We start from the raw sequence: 17,325 nt of genomic DNA, 5'->3' as shown, positions 1-17,325 counted from the left end.
ACCCAATGCTCTCCGAAGGGCGAGGTCTCCGAAGCGTGCAATTGTTGCGATTTTCTTCAAACCGAGCTTGTTCGCAGTCAGCAGTCGAGACATGTGTATGTTTTTGCGATAAATAACGCTGATATTTCGGTTCGACCTCAATCTGGGGAAGAAAACCGCCCACGATTGCCCTATTGTTGGATTGTTAGCAACACATCCACTGAAAGCGTCTGAAGTTTTGTTCCCATGCAGTATTCCCTGCATGAATGGAATGGGGGTAACAGTTGGCTTGTAAATGGGGCCGAATCGAACTCCAAGTTATGCTCGACTGAATTTTGCTACCCTCTGTTCGAAGGTTCGACACTCACGTGCGCAATGGGATGTACCTTCGTTTTGATTGGGAAAGAAATCTCATCTTGTGGGTATTTCTTTTGTATTTTTAGAAGTTTCAAATATTTGTGAACTGGATGAGTACTATCTTGCCGTAGTTACGCAGAGGACACGGAACAATAAATAGCGATGGGGTGTTACGGCAATTCCCATTCCAATTATATAGAGGCCTCGAACATATTTCATATTGGTTTGCATGGCGTCTGGTAATGGAAAGTTGAAATCATTATAAAATCTTTTTCTGAATTAGTGAGACAATAATTAAGGAATAAGTAACAGTTGCTTAATCAATCAAATATATTGCTTTTTTATTTTTTATAACGAAAATTGACGATGTTGGACCACCCCAATGTGTAACCTTGCTGTAGCATGCATTGTTACACATACATTTCGCCTGTACAATATGTGAAGAAGGGAAACAATGCCGGCTAGTGATGTTATCATAAAAGAAAATTGAAGACCTGTTTCACGCCTTTATCAAGGGAGGAATCTAAGAGTACTAGGAAGTAGAGAAAAGTGCATTCGACAATGGTTGGCTGCCTGCCTATAATGGTTCATTCAGATGTTGGGTTAAGGATGGTAAATTAATTGTCCATTAAGGTTTGTGTAAACTTAACGATAATAGCTTTTATCTTTCATTATATCGAAACCTTTATTGTTGGCTGCTGCTTCAGATATGATATAGATTGATGTTACGTGTTTATCTCGATTATGTGAACAATGTCGATACAAAAAAAAATCTTAAATACATTCAAATGATCCATAAAGTTTGGGAGTATATCTCCTTTGAGATTTAAGGCTGGAAATCTTATCAATCAAATGGTCATTTCTGCTGTAAAAATTACGGTTAAATATTATTAATGACGCTCAAGCTAAGGTTTGAATGGTATGCGCAGTACATAAAATATTCCTCTATTAACCTTCTGTCTGTGCTCAATAAAACTTACGTTGTTCGTGCAGGGGTCAAATTGACCCCAAATTGAAATTGCTATAACTTGTTTAATGTTTGGTCAATTTTGGATTTTTTGGGCTGTTTCGAAAGATAATTTAATCATCTTTCAGGTCGTTACCAAAGATTGACTATAGGTGGGCAGGTACATCGCGGGGAGGGGTTTTAGTGAACAAGGGTACAAAAACAGTGATTTTTCATGATTATTTTACTTATATCCGAAAATCCTCCCCATTTTGAACTGCAACTTTTTTAAAAAGGCTATGCAGGAAGGCATGTGCTTTGGCATGAGGCGTTGATAAGTTTAGAACTTGGCCGCCAGGTGGTGGTATATTTGAATTCATTATTTTAGACTACTTAAAATATTCCGATATATAGAATTCTCCTCAGTGTAAATATTCTTATCGCACAAATTAAAAAAATAGGAAGAAGTGCTCATTATATTGAGCACCGCTTTGTAGTGCTAGACATCCTGAACAATGTTGCCGAATACAACTTGAGTGTAGGTATGAGGGATCTCAAGCTAAAGCAATATTACATATATGCAAGAATATTGCAAGTACACTAGCGCCGCCTATTGGTAAATTTCCTTATTATTTATTCCGTCACATGACAGTCTATTCCCACCAGACGAACTTTGTTACAGACGTCATCTTTACAAATTTCAAAATTGTGCGATAAGAATATTTACAATGAGGAAAATTCCACATATCGGAGTTACTTGAGTAGTCTAAACTAATGAATTCAAATATACCGCCACCTAGCGACCAAGCGCTAAACTAATCAATGACTCATGTCAAAGCAGACACCTTCCTGCATAACCTTATTGAAAAGGTGCAGTTCAAAATGGGTAGGATTTTCAGATATAATAAAATAAGCATGAAAAATCACTGTTTTTGTACCCTTTTTTACAAAACCCCTCCCCGCGATGTACCCGCCCACCTATAGTCAATCTTTGGTAACGACCTGAAAGATGAATAAATTATCTTTCGAAACAGCCCTAAAAATCCAAAATTGGCTAAACATTAAAATAGTTATAGCAATTTCAATTTGGGGTCAATTTGACCCCAGAGCACAGACAACGTAAGTTTTTTGAAAAAAGGACACTGTAGCGCGTATTTTCAAGCTTTTTCAAGCGAATTTGCACATAGGAGACAGATCTCGGCGAGTTTTACCAAACTACCAAAAATTAGGAGAATCGGTTGAAAACTAAAAAAATGGCAGCCACTCAAAGTGGCCTGGGGTCATATTGACCCCAGAGCACAGACAAAAGGTTAAATAACTACAAGTCGCCAGCCACGTCGTCTTCGGAGGTTCCCCAAGTCATCTTATATCTTATCGATCTACCATGCTCATTGCGAGCCTCGCATCTGGTGTCTTACATTCTGGCACCACAGTCGTCCAATTTGGTCGATAGTCATGAGGGATGATCCCCGCAACAGCTCGTACAGCTCAAGGATTATCCACATTATCCAAGTATCGTCTGTTACGGCCAGCAGCAAGCTACTGGGGTGCTTTATTCTGGCACCAAACCCGCGGATGCAACATGCCTCATGCTGCCAGCCGCACTCCAAAACACTATGTACAAGAATTCCAATTCGGGGCTGTCAGATTGAATATGAATCTGAAACATTCATTTTCCCAGCAGCTGTTCTAGATTCATTTTTTATACCAGTCAGATGTCAAAAAAATAAAACTGGTAAAACGCTCCGTTCTATTTTCCGCAGATTTGAACCACGATTGAATCACGAGATTCAAATATTTTTCAATTGGTTTAGTGTATGAATGCGTCATTTTATCTACGGATCAATCCACTTTGCAATTATGGTGCCTTTCTTGGCAGCAACATAATGATTTCATTTAATTGAAAATTTGAAAACCATGAATGGAACACTGCTGAGCGAACCAGCGAGTTTGTTTTATTTTGCTCCAGATTCAAACTAGAATAGTGGTCGAAAATTTAGAATGAAACTGAATCACTACTGATTTCACTCTAAATAAAACAAGTAGAATATAACACGTTAATGGCGGTAAGCTCCAACAAGGAAAATACGAGCTTTAATACGTATTTGAGAAAATCCAGGTTTAAATTCAATACTTCATTCGGTAAGCATCAATCTCGTATTAAGTACGCAGCCATTTCTCACGTTGCAGTGTAGTGAGAAAGTGTGAGTATGAGGATGATATAAATAGAAAATAATCAACGATAATTTTTGTTATGTTTACATTCAATCATTCTACATAAAATTATTATAATTTTGGTTCAGAGAGGTCGAGGAACAATCGGTTTCTCAAGAAACATATTTGTTTCAACCCTGGTTCAGCTTTGTTTGCATTAGTTATCCGGCAAAACTAAGATTTTCGGTGAAGTAACAGCATAAGGAAAAGGTAGAAACTTTTGGATCCCGGCCAACTTTGACGAGCTTTCGTTAGCGTTGAAGTGTTCTCCGTGACCAGAACTACATAGAAACGCTTCGGAGGACGATTCCATTCCGCCGGACAGCCACCCTCCAGCATGGCTTGCGACGATAACCGTGTAAGAGCCAAATGTTTGTTCACCTTTATGATGTCGTTCAGGGTAGATGTTGGAATATCCGACATTGAAATCAATGCTACCGGACGGATGGAGTCTTCCTTGAAGATCAATAGAATTCCAGCGAAGGATGCACTTTATCTTGAATTTGTTATGATTTCTGGGAATGGAGCTGCACCAATCCGAACGCTACCCGTTTTCGGAAGTGGGATGCTGTAATCAGGTATTGAATACGTGGCGGCGATCGTGGTTCCATCACCAATGCCGGCAGTCGATTGTCAAACCATCGATCGATCCATCGTCTATTGATGGCAACAATTTGTAAGGCAGCTTCTGACATAATTGTGAATATCTAAAACCATGATCATGCAAGACAACGATTGTACTCCGACATCGTCGCGAATGTGACTTCAAATAGTTAAATTGTGTCGATCATTTTCTTAAAATATTATAGTCGCACGAACAGAGCTGTTCGGGACCGGACATTAATTCCCGATAAATACGCTACTGTGGTTCAGCAAAATTGTTTTTTATAAAAGCAAGAAGCTTATGCGCCACCTTGTTAAAGGACTTCCCGCTCGCGTTTTATTGTTGCCCGGTCTGAGACTCGCCGAAGTAAGCCCATTGAAAACCTTTAGAGAAAAGGTTCAAAAAACAATTCTACCGGCCCACTTTCCTAGCGTCCGACTTACCAGAATTCAGAAACCTGAGACGAACATTACTCTCTCGACCCTAAAGCAACACCTTGAAGCTGAACTTTCCTATAAAAGTTTAAATTATCATCATCGGAAGTTTTGCCACTCTTACCCAGATGGCGACACCGGCCTGAAAGTGTGGGACTACTCATTCAATACCCAATTCATTAATCGGTTGCGTTCAGTTCAAGTAAATAGCTCGACGGAAGAATCAACAGTCAAGAGAATGCTGCGGGGGGTAGAAAAGGGGATTACATAACTGACCACGAGATGATTTTACAATACAGTTTTATTTGTTTCCTCTATTCTTCATTAGGCCTAGACTCTACCCTCTATCTGCGTGCGTGCTCTATTCCCTGATATTACTTATTATCTCTAGATCTGTCGTCATGTGCACATGGATTATTTTGTCGTTCGCTTTACTCACTTGTTCGCTGCATTCTATCGCCGGCGCGGCGGCATTGTTGGCCCGGTGAAGCGATCCTTTGTTCACCAGCTTGGCTTGGCGTCTATTGTTTGCCGGCTGGGATAATCCACTCGCTATAGCGTGGGAACGCTATTGTTCACCGGCGTGGGAAAAATCAGCGCCACGCGGCGATTAACTCACCTACCAGGGTAAAGATTCGGTTTTTGGCAACCGGCTTCCGATCACGTGGTGGTCGAAACGACTTATTCGGTCCTGTCGGTCTATTGGCGAGATGGTGTGGAAACGGGTTTTTGGCGATGGCTTGTTCGACGGTGGATCACTTGCGGATGCTCGCTTTCTACGGAGAATGGGCGCGATGTTGACGGCGCAGCCCCTTCGGCCTCGGTTGGTTACAGGCCGGCGATTTGCCTGACGGAATTCACTGCGATCGTTGATGTACTGGAGATTAGACACATAAAGCCGACGAACGGCTGTTCGAACAAAAGGGTTAGAAGAGCACGCAACCTATCTTAGCACGACTTTAATACCTTTCTTAGCTAACACACTAGTACACTGGTACACTAGTCTCACACGATATTCGGCACGTGGGAAAGTGACTAATCCTGCAAAACTCAAAACTGTTACTTTACTGAGCTATCTACTATCTTTTAAAAACTCACTCTCGATTTAACAACGCGGATCACGGGAAAACTTTCAAGTCGCTTCTTACTATCAGGCAAAGTGAGCGAAAATCTTTGAGCCCTCAGATTAAATAGCCCGGGAAATCGTCAACTTTTTGGCAATGAGTCCCGAGGCGGATTTCTTATTCGTCTTCTGGTTTTCGACTTCTCGCTCCCACCAGTATTCGCTAAGCTGGGCTTCCTTGTTCTTATCCCCGTCCCCAAGGTTTTCCTCCGAACTTGATCTTCGGCTAATCCCCGATCGCGGGCATTCAATTAGTTCTCGCGAGAGGGTTAACGGCTAATAGTGGTTCAGGTGTCATGTAAACCGATGGCCTATGCGTAGGCGCGGTATGGAGCTTGAATCTAGTGCTATTCTTAAGTCTTATGTTGCTCTTGGCTATTCCATGTGAGATTGTGCAAATTATATTTTAAGATCAAAAACATTTATTTAAATAATTTTATTTGCAATTTCACTCAGTGTGACGGCTACCGTTACATCACTCCCTGCTTAGAGTACGAAAATTTAGTTGAATTGATTCAACTAAATTTTCGTAGAAATATTTACATTATTTACATATTCTAGATAAGCAACTCAAAATCTGAAACTAATTCAACATTCGGGGTCATATGTTATCATCATCAACCGTAAAGGTCGACTCCTCCTCTGTTTCTAGCACACGATCTATCACGGACCGTGCCTACTACTGACCATCAATGTCCTAAGACTCCGGTCTCCAGCGAATGTTTACCTTAATTCATCAATTTTGTTACCCACCACATTTATTTTCTAATTATGGATATTCGAAATATTACACTGTACAACTAAATCGAAAAAAAAATAATGGCTAATTCTTTTCGGTGGTATCACTTGGTTCGCTCTGTACTTCCACATAATTCCCCAAACAAACATTCTTCGATCTGTCTTCAACTCTGTTCCGACTGAACTGAATGAAAACAACTACATTCCCCCATACTGAAACGCATAAACAGGCTCATTCAGAATCCAGATCTACCCCAATCATTGCGTTGAGCACCGATCTGTATCTGAATTTACCGCAAAAAACTATTTTATAGAGAAATGGCCCACCCCGAGGCTTTCCCTCAGGCAATTTGTCCACTTCCACTATAAAACGTAAATAGATTTCTTACTCAAACTTTACACCAGAATTAAATCTGATAATCAAAATTTGGAAAGAATCGAACACCCTATTCAAAACTCAAAAAACTATCTTCACACTTTGCTTCACACCAACCCAAGTACTAAACGCACCGCGTGATACCAACCTGACTCGAACTGTCAAAGTGTCAAACAGAACAATCAACAAAAGTGTATCCTCGACTCGTGCTGAGCGGAATGTGTTCCGGTAAAATTACGGTTTTATCCGGTTTCTCCTACGGAAACCATCAAAAGGATGTACATTACGGGGGGAGTATTATATATATTCTCTCCCTGAAAAGAATTGAAGTGCTTTGTGTTTTTTTTTCAGTTGCTGCGTCGTGGGATTCAGAGGACTACTTGCTGTTCTGTTCTGTTTGAGGTTGGAATCGATGACGTGATTTTATACTATTTGGACTCGACTGGACTGAACTATTGCACGAAACATGGAATAAAGGATTTATTGGAAAGGAACAGCTATGGATCGTGAAATGCAAGGCGTGCGGAACTCGATTACCAGCTATATTGCCAGTGCCCGGATGCCTATAAGGATGTTGCTGCGACACCAAAACATTACGTTCTGATCTCATCAATGAAATTTCCCACTGACGATGAATGAAAATGCAACTTAGAAGGAAACACAACTATTTACAACAAGAACACGGAGGTTCTCAACTGTATACACTGACGGATCATCTCCACAAGGATTTTCCACCATCAACGGAATTCGCATCGTTGAAAATTAAGCTAATATTTACAAGTTTTGGTAAGAAATTATGTTAATAATACTAACAATAATCCTAAGAACTAATATAGAATTAACGTAGGATAATTAACAAATAATATTCATGTTGAATCAGGTTAGGCAGGGTTTCCCGTTACCTTCCCCAATCCAATAGTTCTCAATTCGGTAATTTACGTTGCCTCGTCAGTGTTTCGTCAAAATACTTGTCCCAAATGATTCATAGCTGTTGAGGAGAATCTACTGCTTCCCACGATTTCTCCTACTTAATCTTCAGAGTTATCTTACCCTTTCCATGCACATTCTTGAAGTTTGTCACCAGTAGTTTAATTGTTATTGTGGGACGGCTCAACTCTTTCGAGGAGCACTTCAAGAATGGCCGGTTGTATTTTTGTGCAGGTGTTGACTGCGTTGTCCACTCTACGAGCATACATAGCTGTTTAAAGAATGGCTCACTCGATTTACGAGGAGATAGTTTGCTATGCAACATGGTTGATTTTTGTACCCTAAGAGAGAGCTTTGTTTCCTTCGAATAAAGTACCATAGCTTTTTCAACCAGTGTGTTTCAACTCGTTCAAAGAGCAAATTGAGATTCCAAACATGTATTTTATTGCATACAGAGATGCATCGTTGCCTTAAAAGGTTGCATAGCTTGAAAAATATTCTCTCATTATGGGGACGAGGTTAGCTTTTGAGGTACCGACAATTGTACACCCAAGGCGCTTCCCTTTCTCGTCCTCCAAATCATAGCAGTGTTCTCCTACTTTCCTTTTGACTATTGCCGGAATGTATTTTGGAGCAAGTTTCGCGCAATAGCCCTTTCCTTTATCAGATAATTCTGTGTTTTTCTTCAACAATTTCTCCCCTATGACGAAGGATGGGCAATTCGCATTAGCTCTCAGATTGTAATATCTAGAATGTTTCTCGAAGGCTTTCTTTAGATTTTCTCTGATGTCAGAGTATAGTTTCTCCCTTTCAGTATTAGCGAGTGTGTCATTCCCTTCCGTATTATCCCTAAGATGGCGATATTCTCTTCCATCGGAGACCATGTTTCTCCCGAACATCACAAAGTAGGGTGAATAGTGAGTCGCTTCGTGTACAGACGTTCTGATTGCACAGGCAATTGTTTGTACATTATTTGCCCAGTCTTTATGATCATTTTTGATTGACGCTCTTATTGCGGTTGTTAACACACGGTTAACTCGCTCCGCGTCGTTCACCTGAGGGTGGTAATTCGGCGTACGCCAATGAGTTACGTTATATTGTTTTAGTAGGGCTTGGAACGATTTCGCGAGAAACTGCGTGCCATTGTCCGTTAATACAACTTCTGGGGTACCAAACAATTGGAACACCATGTTCTCGACAAACGGAACCAAAGAGTCGGCGCTTGCCTGTCTAAATGGTTGAACCATTATGAATTTACTGAATATGTCAGTTAGGACCAGAAGACAAGTACTTCTGCCCTTTCCTGAAACTGGCAGTGGTCCCACATAGTCCATTGTAAGGAACTGCCAAGGATATTCCGCGATTTTCCTCTGAGATGTTATCGGTGCTGTTGTATTAATATTGCTAGCTTTGCTTGTTTGACAAGTCAAACAATTTCTGCAAAAAGTTTTGATTTGGGAGCTCATGCGTGGCCAGTAAAACCTTTCTCTTATCGCTGTTAGCGTTTTTTCGAATCCAAGATGAGCTTTATTATGGATAGCCTCTATTGCTCCCACACGCTCTGGTGATGGAAGATATTGCTTCCACTGGAATCGAGTGTCTTCGACCTTTCCCTGATTTTTCACAAATTTGTATATTCTGTCATCAATTACTCGAAAGTCAGGATAACTTTGTGGATCTTTGGAGATTAATTTGATCAAATCCTCGTAGTCTGGGTCAAGAGGCACTATTGCATCAAGTGATCGCGATAAACAATCAGCTGTGACATTTAATTTCCCTTTCCTGTACTCTAACTCTATGTCGTACGACTGCAGTTTGAGAGCCCATCTTAAAAGTTTTGAGTTTCCTGATTCGATGCCTATTGTGAATAGCCACAGGAGGCTACGGGCATCTGTGACTACTTTAAACTTCGTTCCCTCTACAAAGTGGCGAAAATGTTCGATGGCCATTAGTACCCCCAAACACTCCTTTTCGACACTCGCATACTTTCGTTGGGTACTACTTAGCTTCTTGCTAAAGTAGGCCACAACCCTAGTGACACCATTCATGGTTTGTACTAATGCGGCTCCAACCGCGTTGTCTGATGCGTCCGATTCAATTATGAATGGGCAGGAAAAGTCGGGGTTATTTAAGATCGGTGCTGATATTAGGGCAGATTTTAGGTTTTGGAATGCCTCCTCTGCCGTCTCAGTCCAAGTGAATTTCTTTGGGTTTTTCTTCAGCAAATCTGATATTGGCGCAGCGATTTTACTGTAATCTTTGATAAATTTTTGATAGAAACCTGCTAACCCTAAGAGACGACGTATGTCTTTAACGCTTTTTGGCCTGGTGTAATTTAAAATTGGCTCAATCCTAGCACTATCAATTGCAACGCCTTCTTCAGTCAGTAAGTAACCTAGATAGCTTACTTGTTTCCTACAAAATCTTGATTTATCAAGCGAAATCGTTAGATTTGCTTTTCTAAGGCGTTCTGCGACTAGCTTTAGCAGCCTGAAATGCTCTGAGAGAGTTTTGGTCGCTACCACTATGTCGTCCAAATAGACGAATACATAGGGTTCTAAATCGAAACCGATAACTTTGTCCATTAGTCTGCACATACTGAATGGAGCATTAGTTAACCCGAATGGGCAAACTTTGAACCTATAAAGCCCTTTAGATGTTCTAAAAGCCGTATAATCGCGCGATTCCTCTTTAAGAGGAATCTGGAAATAGGCATCTTTTAAATCTATTACGGAAAAGAATTTGGCGCTTCCTAAGCGGTGAAAATGCCCTCATATCTCTCATGGGATATGAGTCTTTTTTTGTTAAAGCATTAATTCGGCGTGAGTCCAAACATACTCTTAGTTTGCCATTCGATTTTCGAACAGGGACTAGAGGGTTGGCCCACTCACTTGAACATTCTTCAATCGCGTCAAGTCTTTTATAGCGCTCAATTTCGCGGTCCATTTCAGCTTGGATGGTTGGTGAACATTTATAAATCGGTTGTCTTCTTGGTTTTGCATCTTCCTTAGAACAATCTCATGTTGCAATAAGGTTGTTCGCCCCAAAACATTTTCAGTAGTGCATGGAAACTGTCGGATAATTCCTTCAAGAAGGTCTCGCTCTTCTACATTTAAATTGTGCTCGATTTCCACCGTTTCGGTGTGGTCGTTGAGGCCTCAGGCAAATCAAGTTCTGGGATATCAAGAGTCGCATCTGAGTTGAATTCCACAATTGGAAGTGTTTCAATTGGGTGAATGAAAAATGCATTAATTCGGTATCTTCGATATTACCTATTTCTGCAACCTCTTCCAGTCCACTGGTCCCTTGCATCATGGGTTTGATTTCAAAGGCCTTCCAGAAATTTATTCCCAATATCAACCTTCTGGATATTTCCGGGACAATTACTACTGCAATTACCCTAGTAATGCCCCTGAAAGTTATTGGCAAATTGGTATAACCAACACACGAATATTTGGTTTTGTCTGCTGTACAAATTCGAATCGGCGATGGTAATATTTTTAACCCATGCTGTTCAATTAATTGTTTGGAATTGGTCACGCTAATGCCCGCACCCGAATCCAACAAGGCTTCCATTTCCTCTTCGAAAATGCGAACTTTAATGTGAGGACAACGACTCGTTTGTATTTTAATTTCTAAAAGACTCTCTAGCGGGTCGACGTAAGGAGTGGATTTTGAATTAGGAACGATTTGACTGTTTAGGATGACAGCGTTCCCTGTACCGCATCCCGAACTTAGTTTCCCGAAGGTCGACCTGTGTCAACCGGCTGACTTTGATTTGAACGTCGAGGGTGCTTATCGCAATTTGAGGAAATCTTGCCAGGATTACCACAGACGTAGCAAAATGTAGTTTTCATTTCTCTACATTCTCGCCAAAAATGACCACGCTGACGACAATTCCAGCACATGGGTACCCTAGATGTTTCCTGTTCCTCCCTTGTATTCCGCACCCCTCGGTCTTGAGTCAGTCCTTGGGTTTGGTTCCTAGCCTGTCTTCTATCAATCGCATTGACCTCCTCATTTTCTGATTCCTCGTCCTCTTCACCCTCAATGTTATGCACCGATAGTTTTGGACCTATTGGATGTAGTGATGGATCATTAGCATCAATCCGGTAGTTGGTCTGAATCAGCTGCTCTAAGGTGTTCACCGAAAAGCAAGCTAGTTTGGAACGGTAATGTTGCCTCATATTCTCCCAAACAATTTCAAATTTTCTTCTACTGGATAAGGGTTTGGTTAGCAGTTTGTTCAATCGCTCAATTTCTGTGACGAAGGCAATGAAAGTTTCTCCTTTTTGTTGCTTTCGATCATAAATTTTTTGACGGTTACCTTGATCTTGATTTGGGTTACCAAATCTGAACCTTATTCTGGTTTCGAAAACCTCCCAGGTCCATAAGGGTTGGTAGTAAGTAAAAAACCAATTTGATGCTTCACCTCTTAACAGTAAATGGATGTTGCTAAGCAGTTTGGCATTGGGAATTCCATTCATACTTGCCAATACTTTTACTTTGTAAATAAAGTCCTCTAAAGAAATTGACCTGGAGTCTCCCGCAAAGCACAGATTCCATTTTTCCATTTTACGGTCGTACTGAATTCTATCATCTCTGTGTACTGTTGATGCATGCCAATTAGGATAACCAACCGGAATGTTTTCCTCACTGCTATTATCTTCATAATCTGCACTGGCATGCCCAGTTGGTCCCATATAGTTTGCTTGTGTCTGACTTGTTGGCTGAGCTCCTGCATTCGCATTTTGAATCTCTTCGAACCTATTTGCCCTAATGTTATGTTGCCTAGTAGCCACTTGATTAGTGTGACTCGCTGACGATTGGCCTGGGTTACCCGCACCGAAAGTTTGTCCCTGTTGTAGGCTAGGAATTGATGACATAAGCATCATTGTCAGGTTATTAAGTTGAGTCTCTAAATTCCCTAGCTTCGTCTTAAGCTCATCAATCTCTTCTGACTTATTCTGGTTTTGTATATCGGCCTCCTTACTAACAATTTGTGTCTGTTTTTTTAATGCTCCTAGCTTATTCGCGTTTAGCATAGATTGTTCGGAGTCTGTTACTTGGTGAATTTCTGAGTTGCTCAAAGCAGCTATCGGAGGCGGTGGCTGATTTCTAATGGCCTCAGCTCCAGCTATGTGTCCTAACTGATCTGGATCATTTTCCTTCTGCAGTTCAGCTCCTGTAGGACTGGACTGCATTCCTAAATCCACTTTGTGTTTTGAGAGTAGTGTAGTAATATTCCCTAGTAGTAACTCTTTCATTTTCTTAGCCTCATCATCTCCTGCCACACATCTTTGTACTCGCAGATAATAATGTTTTAGTCGAGAGATATACTTGACATCAAAAGCTTTAGCCAACCCACTTCTTATTTCGTTTACGCTATCTGCAACTAGTTGAAACTCTTGATCTATTGTCAATAAAGTTCGATACTCACGATTCTCTTTTCGTCCTCATAGAACAGCCTTCTGAGTAGTCTTTCCTTGGATTTTAACTCTTTTCCCAACTCTTCAGTGTAATTCCGTAATTTTAACTCATAGTCTATCTCTTCATTAAGTAGATGACCCGCATAAGGATACTTCGAATTCATGTTTACTTTTAGTAAATCCATTTTGCAACAATAATCAGAATTCAAATATACAATAGAATAATAAAGAATATGAAACCAAAAATATTAGTGAAAAAAAAAACTAGATATAAATATATACAAAAATATAGGAAATTATTACAAAAAAATATATAGTGTACTACCTAGAATATCCAAAAAAATATTTCAAAAATCTCATAAGCCAGAAATGTGTACTCCAGAAAAAAACAAAACTTAACATCTAATTCATAAGAACATATTCCGAAAAAAAACCGTATTAATTTTAATATTACTTAGACTCCTCCATAAAAATTCAAATATTCTATAATTTATTCAAGCGTTCCTAGGTTCGAACTGTAGTTGGGCGCCAGATATAGTCGCACGAACAGAGCTGTTCGGGACCGGACATTAATTCCCGATAAATACGCTACTGTGGTTCAGCAAAATTGTTTTTATAAAAGCAAGAAGCTTATGCGCCACCTTGTTAAAGGACTTCCCGCTCGCGTTTTATTGTTGCCCGGTCTGAGACTCGCCGAAGTAAGCCCATTGAAAAACCTTTAGAGAAAAGGTTCAAAAAACAATTCTACCGGCCCACTTTCCTAGCGTCCGACTTACCAGAATTCAGAAACCTGAGACGAACATTACTCTCGACCCTAAAGCAACACCTTGAAGCTGAACTTTCCTATAAAAGTTTAAATTATCATCATCGGAAGTTTTGCCACTCTTACCCAGATGGCGACACCGGCCTGAAAGTGTGGGACTACTCATTTAATTCAATTATCGGTTGCGTTCAGTTCAAGTAAATAGCTCGACGGAAGAATCAACAGTCAAGAGAATGCTGCGGGGGGGGGGGGGGGGTAGAAAAGGGGATTACATAACTGACCACGAGATGATTTTACAATACAGTTTTTATTTGTTTCTTCTATTCCTCATTAGGCCTAGACTCTACCCTCTATCTGCGTGCGTGCTCTATTCCCTGATATTATTTATTATCTCTACGAGATCTGTCGTCATGTGCACATGGATTATTTTGTCGTTTGCTTTACTCACTTGTTCGCTGCATTCTATCGCCGGCGCGGCGGCATTGTTGGCCCTGTGAAGCGATCCTTTGTTCACCAGCTTGGCTTGGCGTCTATTGTTTGCCGGCTGGGATAATCCACTCGCTATAGCGTGGGAACGCTATTGTTCACCGGCGTGGGAAAATCAGCGCCACGCGGCGATTAACTCACCTACCAGGGTAAAGATTCGGTTTTTGGCAACCGGCTTCCGATCACGTGGTGGTCGAAACGACTTATTCGGTCCTGTCGGTCGATTGGCGAGATGGTGTGGAAACGCGTTTTTTGGTGATGACGTTGAAACACTTGGCGATGGCTTGTTCGACGGTGGATCACTTACGGATGCTTGCTTTCTACGGGAAATAGGCGCGATGTTGACGACGCAGCCTTCGGCCTCGGTTGGTTACAGGCCGGCGATTTGCCTGACGGAATTCACTGCGATCGTTGATGTACTGGAGATTAGACACATAAAGCCGACGAACGGCTGTTCGAACAAAAGGGTTAGAAGAGCACGCAACCTATCTTAGCACGACTTTAATACCTTTCTTAGCTAACACACTAGTACACTGGTACACTAGTCTCACACGATATTCGGCACGTGGGAAAGTGGCTAATCCTGCAAAACTCAAAAACTGTTACTTCACTGAGCTATCTACTATCTTTTAAAAACTCACTCTCGATTTAACGCGGATCACGGGAAAACTTTCAAGTCGCTTCTTACTATCAGGCAAAGTGAGCGAAAATCTTTGAGCCCTCAGATTAAATAGCCCGGGAAATCGTCAACTTTTCGGCAATGAGTCCCGAGGCGGATTTCTTATTCGTCTTCTGGTTTTCGACTTCTCGCTCCCACCAGTATTCGATAAGCCGGGCTTCCTTGTTCTTATCCCCCGTCCCCAAGGTTTTCCTCCGAACTTGATCTTCGGCTAATCCCCGATCGCGGGCATTCAATTAGTTCTCGCGAGAGGGTTAACGGCTAATAGTGGTTCAGGTGTCATGTAAACCGATGGCCTATGCGTAGGCGCGGTATGGAGCTTGAATCTAGTGCTATTCTTAAGTCTTATGTTGCTCTTGGCTATTCCATGTGAGATTGTGCAAATTATATTTTAAGATCAAAAACATTTATTTAAATAATTTTATTTGCAATTTCACTCAGTGTGACGGCTACCGTTACAATATTTGGCCGCCTGGAGGAACTTGTGAAGAAATTTCCTTAGGAACTCCTGCAGGAACATTTAAAGGAATTCTTGCAGAAACTTTCGAAGGAATCCCTGGAGAAATTTCTTGAGGAATTACTCGACGAATTTCGGGAGGAACTTCCTGAAGGAACTCCCGTAAGAATTTTCAGAGGTGCTTTCGGAGGATTTCCTGGAGGAACTTCTGAAGGAATTCCTGGAGGATCTTCCAAATGAATTCTTGGAGAAACTTTCGAAGGGATTCCTGGATAAACTTCCGGAGGAATCCTTGGAGGAATTTCCGGAGGAATTTCCGGAGGAATTCTTGGAGAAACTTTCGGAATGAATTCCTGGAGAAACTTCCGGAGGGAATCCTGCAGGAACTTCCTTAGGAATTCCTGCAGGAACTTTCGAAGAAATTCCTTGAGGAATTTCCGGAAGAACTTCTGCACGATCTTTCGGAGAAATGCTTGGAGGAACTTCCGGAAGAATTCCTGGGGGATCTTTCGAAAGAATTACTGGGGGAACTTCCGGAAGAATTCCTTAAGGAAGTTCTGGAGGAATTGAATGAATTGTTGGTGGAAATCTTAGAGGGATTCATGGTGGAAACTCTGAATTAGTTTCTGTTGAAATTTCCGAAGGAGTTGCTGGTGGGACTCCTAAAATTTCTGGTTGAAATTATGTAACGATTTTTGAAAGAGTGTTGGAAATCCTGGAAGAACTCCTGGATCCTGGAACTCCTTTGATCAGTAACTTCCTGTAAAAAAAGTTTGAACGTATGATTATAATCCATTCCTATATTATACAAACATTCTCCATTTTTTATTTTATTCAAAGGTTGTCATAAATACAACGCGTATCATTCTGATTCTTCTCATATATTTTATATTCATTGTACACCACCGTGCTGCTTCCTATTTAACATCCAACATTTCAGGCGAAGGAAACTGTAGTGACCACCATCAAATTAACGTTACTATTCCAAAAACTTCGTAAATCTATCACGGGCGTAAACATCAAATTGATTGCTTTTCTTCTCCGCCTCGCACATCCCAGAACATGTCCCCATCCAGCGGGACGCCGACGAGTGGAGTAGTTGGGGTGGTCGCGGCGATCCCGTCCTACAAATTGAACTGGGCAAGTGGGCCGATCTGAAGCTGGTGGCACCGCAGGACGCTAACACACTAGCCCAAATGGCATACGGTTCGTGTGACAATCTGCAACTTTGTACGGCGAGGGCATTTGACTTTGAAAACCCGTTGTTTTTGCCACGAGCAACCGTCATGGATCATCCGTGCACGAGACCGCAGATCGAGACGCTCCAGTCGTGGGGCTTCAGGGAGATTCCGTGTGTGACCACGATGTTGATGTGCGGCGAAACGGGATTGGGTGCGATGGCTAAGGTTGAATCGATTGTGTAATATGTAGGTGGCGGAATGTTTGAGGAGATGGAGTTGGAAAATTTGTAGAAGGAAATGGTACCCTTGGTTTATCTCCCTGGTATCGCTCCAAAGCTGCCGGCAAATGCATTTCAGCTAGGTTCTTCTGGACTCAATTGCATTGCTGTTGAACAAGCAAACTGTAACGAGAGAAATGAGAAAAATAATTTATTAATAATTTCGACGATTCCTATGTTTAAAACTTACGCATTATTTTCCTTTTTTTTATTTTGCTTTCTCCTAAACGCAGGTGGATTTTTGTTGAAATTATTCAACAATGCAAACTTGTATAGGTTGAGAGCGCGATAACAGACTCACTCAAAATAATTTTCACTTAAGAGTTACATGAAAGCATATGCGGATATTTTCCA

General features: G+C 41.2%; 1 protein-coding gene and 1 pseudogene across 2 annotated transcripts in view; both read left to right on the top strand.

The window, feature by feature from the left end:
• Positions 1-17,325, top strand: part of LOC134212719 (uncharacterized) — an 863,774-nt gene that overhangs the window by 286,248 nt on the left and 560,201 nt on the right. The window lies entirely within an intron of this gene.
• On the top strand, positions 16,083-16,984 carry LOC134209933 (phosphopantothenoylcysteine decarboxylase-like; annotated as a pseudogene).

This window comes from Armigeres subalbatus, chromosome 2 (assembly GCF_024139115.2).
Source record: "Armigeres subalbatus isolate Guangzhou_Male chromosome 2, GZ_Asu_2, whole genome shotgun sequence".
Lineage (NCBI taxonomy): Eukaryota > Metazoa > Arthropoda > Insecta > Diptera > Culicidae > Armigeres > Armigeres subalbatus.
The sequence above is the reverse complement of the archived record's forward strand: the minus strand, read 5'-3'. Positions and strand labels throughout refer to the sequence as shown.